This window comes from Lactuca saligna, chromosome 5 (genome assembly GCF_052625555.1).
Source record: "Lactuca saligna cultivar CGN05327 chromosome 5, ASM5262555v1, whole genome shotgun sequence".
Taxonomy (NCBI): domain Eukaryota; kingdom Viridiplantae; phylum Streptophyta; class Magnoliopsida; order Asterales; family Asteraceae; genus Lactuca; species Lactuca saligna.
The window spans coordinates 148,956,983-148,969,668 of NC_136421.1; the positions used below are offsets into that span (position 1 = coordinate 148,956,983).

General features: G+C 31.5%; 1 long non-coding RNA gene across 4 annotated transcripts; it reads left to right on the plus strand.

Moving 5' to 3' along the window:
• Positions 1–9,870: 9,870 nt before the first annotated feature.
• LOC145045543 (uncharacterized) lies at positions 9,871–12,094 on the plus strand. Of its 4 annotated transcripts, XR_013681846.1 has the most exons (4): positions 9,871–10,277; positions 11,031–11,064; positions 11,189–11,270; positions 11,784–12,094. It is a non-coding gene; the product is annotated as an uncharacterized LOC145045543 (long non-coding RNA). The 4 variants fall into 4 exon arrangements; XR_013681844.1 differs by having other exon boundaries at positions 9,871–11,064; XR_013681845.1 differs by having other exon boundaries at positions 11,031–11,270.
• The last annotated feature ends 592 nt before the right edge of the window (positions 12,095–12,686 follow it).

Consider the following 12,686-nt stretch of genomic DNA (forward strand, 5'->3'; position numbering starts at 1 on the left):
AGCCGCAAATGGAGGCCATAAAGGCCTTTAAATAGGGCACAGACCCCGAAAATTAGGGTTTCAATCCACAGCGCGGACTCGTCGAGTCCACTCTTTCCGACTCGTCGAGTACATTCATTAATCCAGTCAGCAGTCGCGGTCCTACTCGACGAGTCTACGACTCAACTCGTCGAGTCCCTCTCTTTTTCTCAAAATAAAATGATAAAATATAATACTTGGAAATCCGGATGTTACACAAAATACACATTTACATGACTTTAAAAAGCATTTGGTCACACTTATTGACACTTTTGGCCACTTTTTGCTTAATTATATGTGACAAAATTGCCAAGAAAACAATCTTTGTGTGACTAAATATTACAAAACACCACACAGACATAAAATTCATGTCACCATTGGATGATAATAGTCACACAAAATACATACTTACTTGACTTTATAAAGCATGTGTTCATACTTATTAACTGTTTTGGCCATTTTTTGCTTAATTTTATGTGATGAAATCCCCTAAAAAACAATCGTTGTGACTAAATCATCACAAATACCACATATACTATACGTTCATGTGGCCAAAGGACAAACAATAGTAAAAAAAAATACATATTTTCTTGACTTTAAAAAGCATACGGACACACTTATTAATAGTTTTGGCCACATTTTGCTTAATTATAAGTGACCAATTCCCCAAAAAAACATTTCATGTGTGACTAAATCAACGCAGATTCCACATAAATTATTTATTTGTGTGGCCAAAGGACGGACAATAGTCACACACAATATACATTTACTAGACTTTAAAAAACATATGGTTACAGATTTTATGGTTTTTGTTATTGTTATTTAAATGGATACAGTAACTAAGTCCCTAATGTAACCATATGTACCCTATGGTCACTCCACCTTTCATCACACACATGATGAAACTGCAAGTGTGACTATATGTATATCATCAAAGTTTTTTGGTGTGACCATATCTCATTTTTGTACTAATGTTATTCACTCCAAAATCCATAGTCGGTTATTATTTTAGGAACAATAATGATGTATGACTAATATGGATTGTATTGGTTGAAAAAATGTTGTAACCAAGTTCATAGGTGGTTGCTAGAGAGCAAGTACTGGATTAATATGTTTAAGATCATTTCATGGATCGTGATAATGAATGATACTTGGTAAAGGTAACTTATTTATATCCATAATACTTGAGATACATATTTAGGACTTAAGTGTGGGGAATGTTATGCTTCAATGTATTCAAATGTTGTTTTCTAATCAGGAGGTTATAAAGGCTATTATTAAGTATGATGTGAACCATGAAAGAGGCATATATAGTTGAGATATGATTTGTTCTTTGTATTTATTGAGAGTAAGACATCAAAGGCCTTACTGTAAGTTGAAAATTAAATGAGATTAACTATGATCTATATCTGATGTTGAACATGATGTCTGTGGCAAAGGGATAACTTACTTACCTGATACATCAAGTGTAGGCTATGTAGCCTTGAGCTTTTGGGGAATTAGATGTCGATGAATGGCACTTATTCTTGTGTTATTGGGACAGTGAAATTTTGCTAGACATTCACCACTTCTAATATCATTTCATAATGAAACTTAGACAAGTGTGAGACTAAAAGATATTTATGATCAAACATCATTATGGAATAATATTTGCTAATAAAAAATCAATGACATAAAATAGAAAGAAAAAAATAAAACATGAATAAATCTATTATCACTTGTCATAAGGACCAAATTGACCAAAAAATAGGTTGCATGACCTTTTAAATTTTAAACAAAATTTAGTTACTAAACAAGCACTTATACAATAGTTTATTGGAACATATCAACCTTAACCCTTTCAAATATTTTTAACTCTCTCTATTTAATTGTTTATTCATTAGTAATGTTGGAGCTTATAATACTTATAATACATCGACCCAATTCATAGTTTCAACTTTAATTAGTTGAACTATAAAATATAATAATAATATATGGAACATGGGCCATGATTAAAATTAAAGTCTGGCCCATTACCCTCTTCGTGATGCACAAGTACCATAAACAACAACAAAAAGAAACCCTAGCCGTTCGAGTTTTATAAGAAATTAAGAAAATCATAAGAGTAGCAAAATCGATTTGTACGACTATAGATGTCAATTTTGGTAAGTTCTATTACATGTTTACTTTGATGTTTGTAACGACTCAATCATGTATATAGAGATAGGTATATGTATTTTCTAATTTCTCAATCAATACAAATTTGATTACCACTAATGATTTTTAATTTGATATTAAGTGTGATCGGAAACAATATCAAGAAGTTAAACTTGTATTTAAACAAATAATGCGCTCACAAAAACATGAATGATGGATCGCTAGGGATTTGTAGAAAATTTGATTACATTATAACTTAGGTTAGGTAATATATAAAGGTTTACTAATTCTATTTTTTGTTAAATACCACTAGATTAGCAATTAGATGATTAGTTGAGAAAAGGTATACTAATTATTATGTTGTAAACAAGATACCTTTATGATACACACAAATAACTGATACTTAGTATGATATTTTGAGATTAAGTTTTCGTTAACATTTAAGAGTATGTGGGCATTTCATTGATGCATTGTTTGTTGTAATGAATCAAGGCATATTATGTCCAATTTCAGAGTGATGTTATATGTCTTTCACATTTACTTTGTTTAATATTAAAATAAGTAGTGTGGGTTTTATGTGTGGATTGGCTATGAATTTTAGGTCCATACACATTTAAGTAGGAATCACAATGAATATTACTTACTTTATTAAAATATATGAACATAAAAATTTTCTAATGGGTTTGTAACTAATAACTTATTAGAATAACTTATTAGATACTAACCGGATATTACCTTTTAGTGTACCACTTTAGGATACTAACTTTTATGTACTTGAAAATGATAAAGTTTCAATTTGGAATGTCTCATGAAATGGTACAGAATAACAAAAAGCATAGATTGATAATTTCTCAAAATTATAACAAACAAGAAAATAATAAAATCATTTAAGTTAATTCGTAGAACACATAAACAAAAAAATCTGTAAGTCATTACTTTATTAAAAGGTTAATACTTATTTTAGTTATGCTATGTAGTAATTTTTAGTATGATATACAGATGGAGTATAGAATACCTTCATGAATGAGTATAACCTCTATATCAACCAACTCTTTGATAAAAATATAAATCAAGTTGTTTCATATGGTAGGGAGCAACAAAAGTTGCCTTGTCATAAAATTATTCCCCTGATCATTACTAAAATGTCTAAAATTCTAAATAGTCATTACAAGAAAAATTGGCATCATCGATTAAAATATAAGAGGTTGATTAATTAGTATCGAATACCAATTAATCAACCCCAATACTACTTAAAACTAATATCAATATGTGAAGAACCAAAGGGCTTGTAGCCCAGCGGTATCCGGTGTTATCTTCTCTCTTTGAGGTTGAGAGTTCAAGTCCCGTCCTGGATATATGTGGATTTAAGAAGCATTTTATGAGTAGCTTAGATTTCCAACATCAAAAAAATATGTGAAGTGATTGACCAAAGGTATTCGACAATGAAATTCAATATGTTTAGGCTAAATTACATGTGTAGCTTAAAGTTATTTGTGGTTGAATTTATTTCTATGATAGGCTTGTACAATTTTGACAATCCTTATAAAAAAATGATCTCTTGCACCATTTGCTTTATTGATTACCTTGATAAGTCGAAGTGGGAAATACTTATCTTATACGAACCTTCATTCTGTTTCAAGGCCTATAACATCGGTGTGATGGATCGATACTTATCACATAACTCTTGCTTAAATGCACTCTAGAATTCATCAATTAGCACCACCACTAAGTCATTAATTTCCTCCAACTCAAAACTTGTGTTTGTATTCTTTATACAAGTTTACAATAAACTGATATCTACATGTTGCATATAATAAAAGTATATAGTTACACTTTTGGTAAATATATGCTACTGAAAATAATTATGTTATTGACACTAACAATAAATTGATAATTCTTATACAAAATTGATACATTAAATTGTAACTAATTTGAACGATAAACATCTATTAGAATCATATTATTTAGTCGCATGTGCTCGCAACTTGCCTATGAATAAATTACTTATATTTCTCCATTTACTGTTAGTTTTATCACTTAAGAAAAAAAGTTATTTGTCATTTTGTTTAATTCGATTATGATGACCACTTAGAATATTAATCATTATTTGTAAGATAATATAATTTTATCTATAACTTTTTGTTATCCTTACCTATTATTAACGGTAATTTATCTACAATACTTATCTGGAGAATTTTTAATTAAAATAATAATACTTTTTTTTTTAAATATTTCTAGTTACTTTGACATTTCAATTTAGGTTTTTTATATGGGTTAATGACTTAGAAATGTAACGAATTTTTTTGGTCTTTGTTCATATTTAGGTAATTGTGTTTTTTTTTCCGTTCACATTTGACCATTGAACTTGATTAACATGTTCAAAGTATGGTAATATGACTAGCAATTACGGTAATATTACACTATTATGAACATGTCAAACAAGTTTATTGGTCAAATGTGTACAAAAAAACATGGTTACCTAAATATGGACAAAAACCAAAGTTTCTTAGCGTTTTGGTAATATTGGACAAGAACCATCTCAGTGACTGTGCCTTGGGATCAGGCTCCGACTGTCAATGAACAATTAGGTTAGGCTTGGTCTAACCCAGTACAGTCTTGACTAGTCATGGACTAGGATATCTTGCTAGGTTTTTAAAGCACATACAACCTAGCCCCTTAAGCGTATACAACCTAACCCCTAACTAGCTGAGCCTAAACTAGGTTGGCCCAAGACTTGACCATCTCCTAATATTATCAATATTATCAAAATGGGTAAGGAACTTTAGTTTTTGTCCATATTTAGGTAACTATGTTTTTTTCGTACATATTTGACAAGTAAATTTGTTTAACCTATTCATAATAGGGTAATATTACTGCTAATTACCAATCATATTACCTTATTTTGAACATATCAAACAAGTTCAATGGTCAAATGTATATGAAAAAAACATAGTTACCATAATGTGAACAAAGACCAAAGTTTGTTACCTTTCTAGTTCATTAACCCTTTTTATATTTAAAGAATTTATTTTTAGTAACTATGTAAAAGAAAAAGAATTTCATTACGCTTAATTTATTTGATATTTTAATTTAGCTTTTACACTTGACATAGTTAAATTGTTTTTAATTCTTTTTAAAAATAGTAATTCATTTTTTTTAAGTATATTCGATCTTTTTATTTAAGTATTTTGTTTAATATGTATATTTATATCCATATGTTAATTATATTATGCTAATAGTTCAAAAAACCAACCAATTTTTGTTTAGATTTTATATTGAACTTTATATTTAACAAAAGTAATAATCTAAAAAATATCTTTTAATAATTTTCTCTAATTTATTAAACTTCCCATTTTTATTTTGAAATTGAAATTATATTTAAATTAAGAAATTAATTATGTTTGATTAATAACTTTAAAATGTTATCATTAAAAGATAAGTTTACATCCAATTGAAATTATTAAATTAAACATATTAGCTTTGAAACGGGAAAGGTAATATTATAGTTAGAATAATAATTGAGTTTAATGTATTATCTACTATTTTTATTTTTAATTTTAATCATGATCATGGTTAATTGATATCTAACCATTGTTTGTATGTTAATACAATATAAGTTTTTCATCGTTTGTAAGTTATCACAACGTACTTTTTTATGTTAGTTATTTAAAAACCACTTATTTTGAAAAAATTAAATTATAATAAAAAGTAATTTTTTTATATTTTTTATTTAATTTGTATTTTTGTTTTATATTTAATATATAAACATTCTTAAATATTTTGAAAATAGTATTCGAAATACTTTCTAAGTTTATTTAAAATTTTGATTTACTTATTGGATTCAAACTAACATGTAAACTAACAAACAAGTGCATTATAATTGTCATTTTAAAAGTCTACCAATAATAAAATAATATTTTGCATTGAAAAACATATTTTAAATTAATAGATTAATTATATTAAGTTTAAGGGTTTAGGTCATTTTCGATCACTTAACTTTTGGTTTTATGCCCATTTGGTCACTTAACTCTTTTTAAGTTTTAAAAGATCATCAAACTTTTGGCTTTGTGCTCATTTAGTCACTTAACTTTTGGTTTGGTCACATTTAGTCACTTACCTTTTAAAATTGTGCTCACTTAGTCACTAAACTTTTAAGTTTTCTCAAAAGTTTAGTGACTAAATGAGCACACTTTTAAAAGTTAGGTGACTAAATGAGCACACTTTTAAAAGTTAGGTGACTAAATGAGCACAAATCTAAAAATTAAGTGACCAAACCAAAAGTTAAGTGACTAAATGAGTACAAAGTCAAAAGTTTGATGACCTTTTAAAACTTAAAAAGAGTTAAGTGACCAAATGAGCACAAAACCAAAAGTTAAGTGACCAAAAATGACCTAAACCCTAAGTTTAAAATTGAAAGGTCATTGATGCTTCTAATGCATAATACATTAGTATAGTAGGTATGATTTTTAACTATTTCGCACATAATTGCTTTTGTTTAGTGGGTTGCCTTTTTTTTTTCCCTTTGCATTTTATTTAGTTATATTTCTTTTTATATGTAAGTGAAAATCTTGTGAGAGGCTTTGGCATATATACGTTGTTGGATCTGTTTGTGCTTGGAACACCTTTGCTCATCTAAAAGGAATTCTAGATCTCGAGCATATGAGTTATGAGCGTTTTGTATGGATTACTTTTGTTTTATCATTTTTTTATAAATTTTTTTATTCAAAGTCCAAATTACTTGATTTATTTTTTATTCACATTCTTTGGTTTAGTTATGGATACAAATAAATGTAACATTGAAATCACAAACTAAAAAATTATAGTTGTACTTTAGGCTTAAGCACCTTTTATTTTATTTGATCACATACCTTGTTTATAAAAGTGATAATGACTTAAAAGGGTACCATATTTTTTGATTTGTACACATTTAGTCACTTAGTTTATTTGTCAATATTTTCTCATTGAAGTCGTTGAACTGTTCAATAAACATCATCATGGCCTGTAATCAGTGTTGTAAAACTCGCTGAGTTGGCCGATTACTCCTCCGAGTACTCGCTACTCCCCCCATTGCCGATGCGAGTTACATTATCCAGAGTACTCCCCGATCAGCCCCTTACGAACTGAGTAGTGTTGTTAAATTCGGTCAACTCGGTGATTAATATATAATATACTTAATGATTTATTATTTAACACACACACACATGTGATTATTACTACATATATGATGCGACATCACAGAGCAAAGTCGTTAGAGCCGCCCCAGGGACTGTGCCCTGGGATCAGACTCTGACGGTCAAGTTAGATCATCTGGTAGATTTGAGATGGTTCTCTTTAGCTAGAGAGAACCATCTTGGTGCTAGTGGTGGTGTATGGTGGCTGACGGCGGCGGGTGGCGGTTGAACCACCCTACCGGAGTATAGTGTGGTGGTTGAACCATGGGGAAGAGGGAATCTAGGAAAGGTTCTAAGGGAAAGGTTTAGGAGAGGTCCAAGGGAAAAGCTCTCCCTTCATGGAGGAGGCACTGTACTATTCTATTTATAGGGGAAAACTAGGTCATGGGGAATTAGGTCAGGCCTTGGGCCAACCCAATTCAGGCCCAACTAGCAAGGAGTTGGGCAAGGCCGCCGGAGGCGCCGGACAGGGCTGGTGGGCACATCCCAAGAAAAGCTAGCGGGCGCGCACTAGGAAAGACTGGCAATGGGGCGTCATGAAAGGGAGTGCCAGGCCGGTCTGGGAGGAGAGTCCTCAGGAAGGATGACAAGGGAGCGGCAGGCCAGGCTGGTGGGAGAGTTCCCAGCTACGCTGACAAGGGAGCGCCACGTCGGGCTGACGGGAGAGTCCCCAGCAAGGCTGGCAAGGGAACGCCAGGCAGGGCTGGCAGGAGCGCACCAGGCCATCAGTCTAGGCTATGTCAATGGATCATATATCATCAATATATCTTATATTTTTAGTAATTATTCACAAAGTGAGACCATTATGTGTTTTTCATTTTTTGTGTATTCACATGTATCCAATTTTGTTATATATTTCAATTAACTTATAATTTTATCTTATGATTTTGACATATATAATTTCCCTAAAAATATTTCTACAAAAATTTCTAAATCCGAGTACTCCCCGAGTACTCCCGAGTACTCGCTACTCGGTAGTTGGCCGGACAGGTACCGAGTAACGAGTTCTACAACCTTGCCTGTAATCATAGGTTTCTTCGGTTTCCAGCGTATTTGACAACTCAAGTGAGTCTCCGGTCATATTCTCCAGCAAGGCTGCAATGTTCATGATTTTTCTGGCGAAACATAACCTTTTTAGAAAATAAAGATCAACACATCAAATATATTCCAGATTCAAGAAAACATACACAAATACACATCAAATTACTATTCATCGTCTTCAACCTCCAAGCCACCATTAAAATCGAGTTATAGGGTTTATGATTTTCAGATGATGGTGTTTGATGGGGATTGAAAGGTGGTATGTGTTGTTCCAAAATCAACTTCAGAAAGTAGAAAAGAGAGAAATGTACGTGTGTTGTTCTAAAATCGAGCATAAACACACACTGATTTGAAAATCATTCCAAAAACCTAAAACCCAGATCTAGGGAAAAGATGAGCATGATGAAGATCTATAAACAAAGAAGATGAACACACACTTCTATATCTTTCTGGAGGATCAAACACGTACATCATATATGAGCATGAACACACACACACGCACTTCGATACGATTTGTTGAGCAAAACTTCAATTTTTTGAAGAATAAAACCCCAGAAACAATTTCCTGAGCAAAATGATTTCATCAATCACAGATCTAGTAAAAAACGAAATCATACACACATGTAGATATGGGTTTGTGTTCTGATCTAACACACACACACACATTTAAATCTGAAGAAGCTCTCAAGAGCAAGATGAACAAACCAGATGAACCCGATAAAGATCTCAAGAACATGAACAAACCCATCAGAAGCTCTCGATAGATCTGGAATTTTTAATCGAAGAAGATGAAGATGGAGAATTATTTTCTGGGATTGAGTTCTTGAGTTTGAACAACAGAAGATGAAAATAAAGAATTGATTTTTAGGTTTGGGTTCTTGAGTTTGAAAATCGAACACACATATGGGTTTATGTTTGAAATTTGTTCAGATCTAACACACACATACACACACTCACACATAAATCTGAAATTATTTATGGTGTTTTTAGCCGGAGATTTGTCGGAGCCTTTGGAAGCCACCTAAACCTCTGATAGCAGGTCATAAGGATGTTTTTTTGAACCGTTCAACAAATTCAATAGAAAAATATAGACAAAAAAGAAATCCAATGACTAAACATGTACAAATCTAAAAATATATTAGCCTTTTAAAACATTATCCATTTATAAATGGAACTGATTCATACACAACATTTTTTCTTCGCACACAACAATTTGTGTTTTAAAGTGTTATATTGTATAATTCTATAATGCATAAATTATTGTGTATGTCAAAATATTGTTGTGTACCAATCACTTCCTATTTATAAAATTATAACAACAAATAACTTACTAGGCGTACATGACAGCCCTATCTTAGCTTCTATCAAGAGTCAAAGACTAGAAGTCAGATGGGCTTTCTGGTCAATTACATTGGGCTCCTTAAGAGAGTGTATTGGTCTAGGGATCGATTAGTATTTAACCCTAGTCGTTGACATGAAAACCCTATCATATCTTTCCCGTCGGATCACACACCTGACTGTCTGCTGAAATCTCGCCATGGCTTTTTTATTTCTATATATATTCCATCTCTGCCCCCATAGTCTTGTCGATTACCGAAGATTTTGCCTTCTTTTCTGATTATCTGGATCTTCCAGATGGTGGAAGAATCTCAAATTTTGGTTTTTCCATTATGATTGCAAATTGTTGGTCTGATTCAGAGGGTCAACCACATGTAGACAAATCGTTTTCCCACAAGAATGTTAAGTCCCTTTTTTCTGTTTATTTCTCCTCTTTGATTTCTTGATTTCTGTCCTCACTTCCATAGGTGTTTTATTTTTGGATTTGGTGAATATCATGGCATTTTCATGGACATGAAGTATGACTTTGATGGTGAACTGGCATAGACTCTCACAAATCCTTTCATTTAACTGGTAACTCATTAATTTTCTCATTCCTCCATTCTCTTGTTGTTGGTTATTGGACTATTTAAGGAAATTGTCATTGGTATAATTTTGAGATAGTATATATTATTCAGAATACAATGACTAGATCCATGAATCTAATTATATAATAGCTTCATTCGTCCAAACAATCTATAAACACCAACAAGGGGAAGAAGAAAGTTAATTTGTTACCAGCGAAACACAACGATTTTTGTGAGTCTATGTCATTGAGATACCATACGAAAGGGATAACTATTGGTTCACCATCAAAGTCCCACTTCCTGTTCATTAAAATGCTATAATATACATCAAATCCAAAAATAAAACACCTATGAAATAAAGGATAGAAAACAAGAAACCAAACATGAGAAATAAACAGAAAAATGTTGTTGAACTTTATTTTCTTGTGGGAAAATGAATTGTCCACAAGATGTGGTTGAGGCTGGAATACATTTGAATCCAGCAAAAAAGGAGCATTCTCCTTGGTTCAGTTTAACTCCTTCCTGTGATCAGTTAGCTATATCCCTTTTAAATTTAATCATATAGCTAATAGTATCTTCACTATATATCTTATCTTTTTTTATTTTCTTATCTTTGAACCTTTCTGTTTGGTTCAGTTTAACTCCTTTGGTGATTATTCCTTATTGAGATATAAAGCTTCCTTTTAAATTTAAATGTATAGCTAGTACTATCTTTACTATCTTATCTTTATATTTATTATCTTTGATTGTCTCGGAACAGAAAGAACATTTTGCAACAACTAGTGCAACCATACGTAAGTACATCTGCATTTTTGGTATAACGTTGTTTATATAATGTCTGTTTAGTAGGATATAAATTATTGACCATCTTTTTTCTGGTATTTGTAATTGCATATACTGATTAACAAGTTATTCTAGTGTGGATAGGAATTTTCATCCATATGTCTCTGTTCTCATGAAGTATATCGTGTTGCAAGTTAAGCATGTTTGCCAACAGGAGGTATGTTCTTTTTTCTATGATTCAGTTAACTGGATATAACTATTGATTTTGTTCATGAAAGAAGTGTTGTTCTTTTCTCGTGATCTCCACTGAGTTGATTTTAGTTAGAGAGTTTTAAACATATATAATGTAGTAAATGTAAACCCCTTTTGAAGTGCTGTGAGGAAAAAATCCATTGAAACATGGAGCTTTCAGTGCATGATGCAGAAATTGGTATACTAAACACTAACGGATATTGTCCCCATGTAAATTTAATAACTAAAAAGCATTAAACTGTTAAGAGAGTATGTCTTGCTTTTCTTAATTGTTTGCATAAACATTAAACCATGCAACCCTTAACTACATACAGCAACGTGAGTTTTGGTTGACTAAAAAAACTACAGTTTTGGTTAGACTTAGCCAATAGAACAAGTACATCTAGTGGCCATGCGTATGTATTTGTTCTTTGTTTTTTGGATTTTTTTTTACAAAAATATTTCCTTTAGTGACTTATATTTTTAATAATCTGAACAGGTTGGTATATTCATGAATGGTAAACTTTTTGCCCCGGAAATGAAGCTCCTTGATGTGGTGAAGCAATGGATGGCTATTGTTTGTTCAGAGAGAAAAATAACCGAAGGATGTTCTTCCGAGAACTTCTGTGTGAAGCTCACTTTCGCTCGAAGAGAGTAGACAAGCAGTGGATAACTATTTTTGGAATCACCAGGAAAACATCCCAATTGACATTTGATTCTAATGCTTCCTATCAGTCCAATAAACTTCACAAGGGTTTTGAAAAATGCTACATATTTATCTTTAAATGATTGATCTTGATCTTTTTTTCATGAGATTATTGATTTATCTGTCAATTTCACATTCATACACTATTAGGAAATCAGTTTTCATCCTGGTTGCCGCCCACGGTAAAAAAATAAACATTATTGATGAATGGTCACAATATGTTTTACAAATTTAGTGATGAATTCGCAAAAACTTTATAACGTGCTGTAATTACTTTGTTTGAAATCAGCGACAAATTTGATAGAGAACAGCTATGAATTTACCCATGTTGCTCATCATTTGAAATAGTTTTCCATACTCTATCACTAACTGTCACTGTATCTCTGCTGTTGATCCACACGAAGTTTCCATTAATAGTTCATCTTAAAGTTTCCATTACAAACTCTATCCTGATCTCATATATTTTTATAATTGTGAAGCATAATAGCATGGGATAGGCCTAGGCATATCTCAAGATTTTTGGCTTGTTCAAGCCGTTATTCTTGTGTTGCTAAGCGTACTGCAATTGCATAAATGATGAATATGCTATAAATATTATATTTACCGATAAATACGGGGAATAAAGGAGAAGATAATTTTATTGTACAAAACATAACATAAAACTGTCTCATCATACAAAAGAATAACATAATGGTT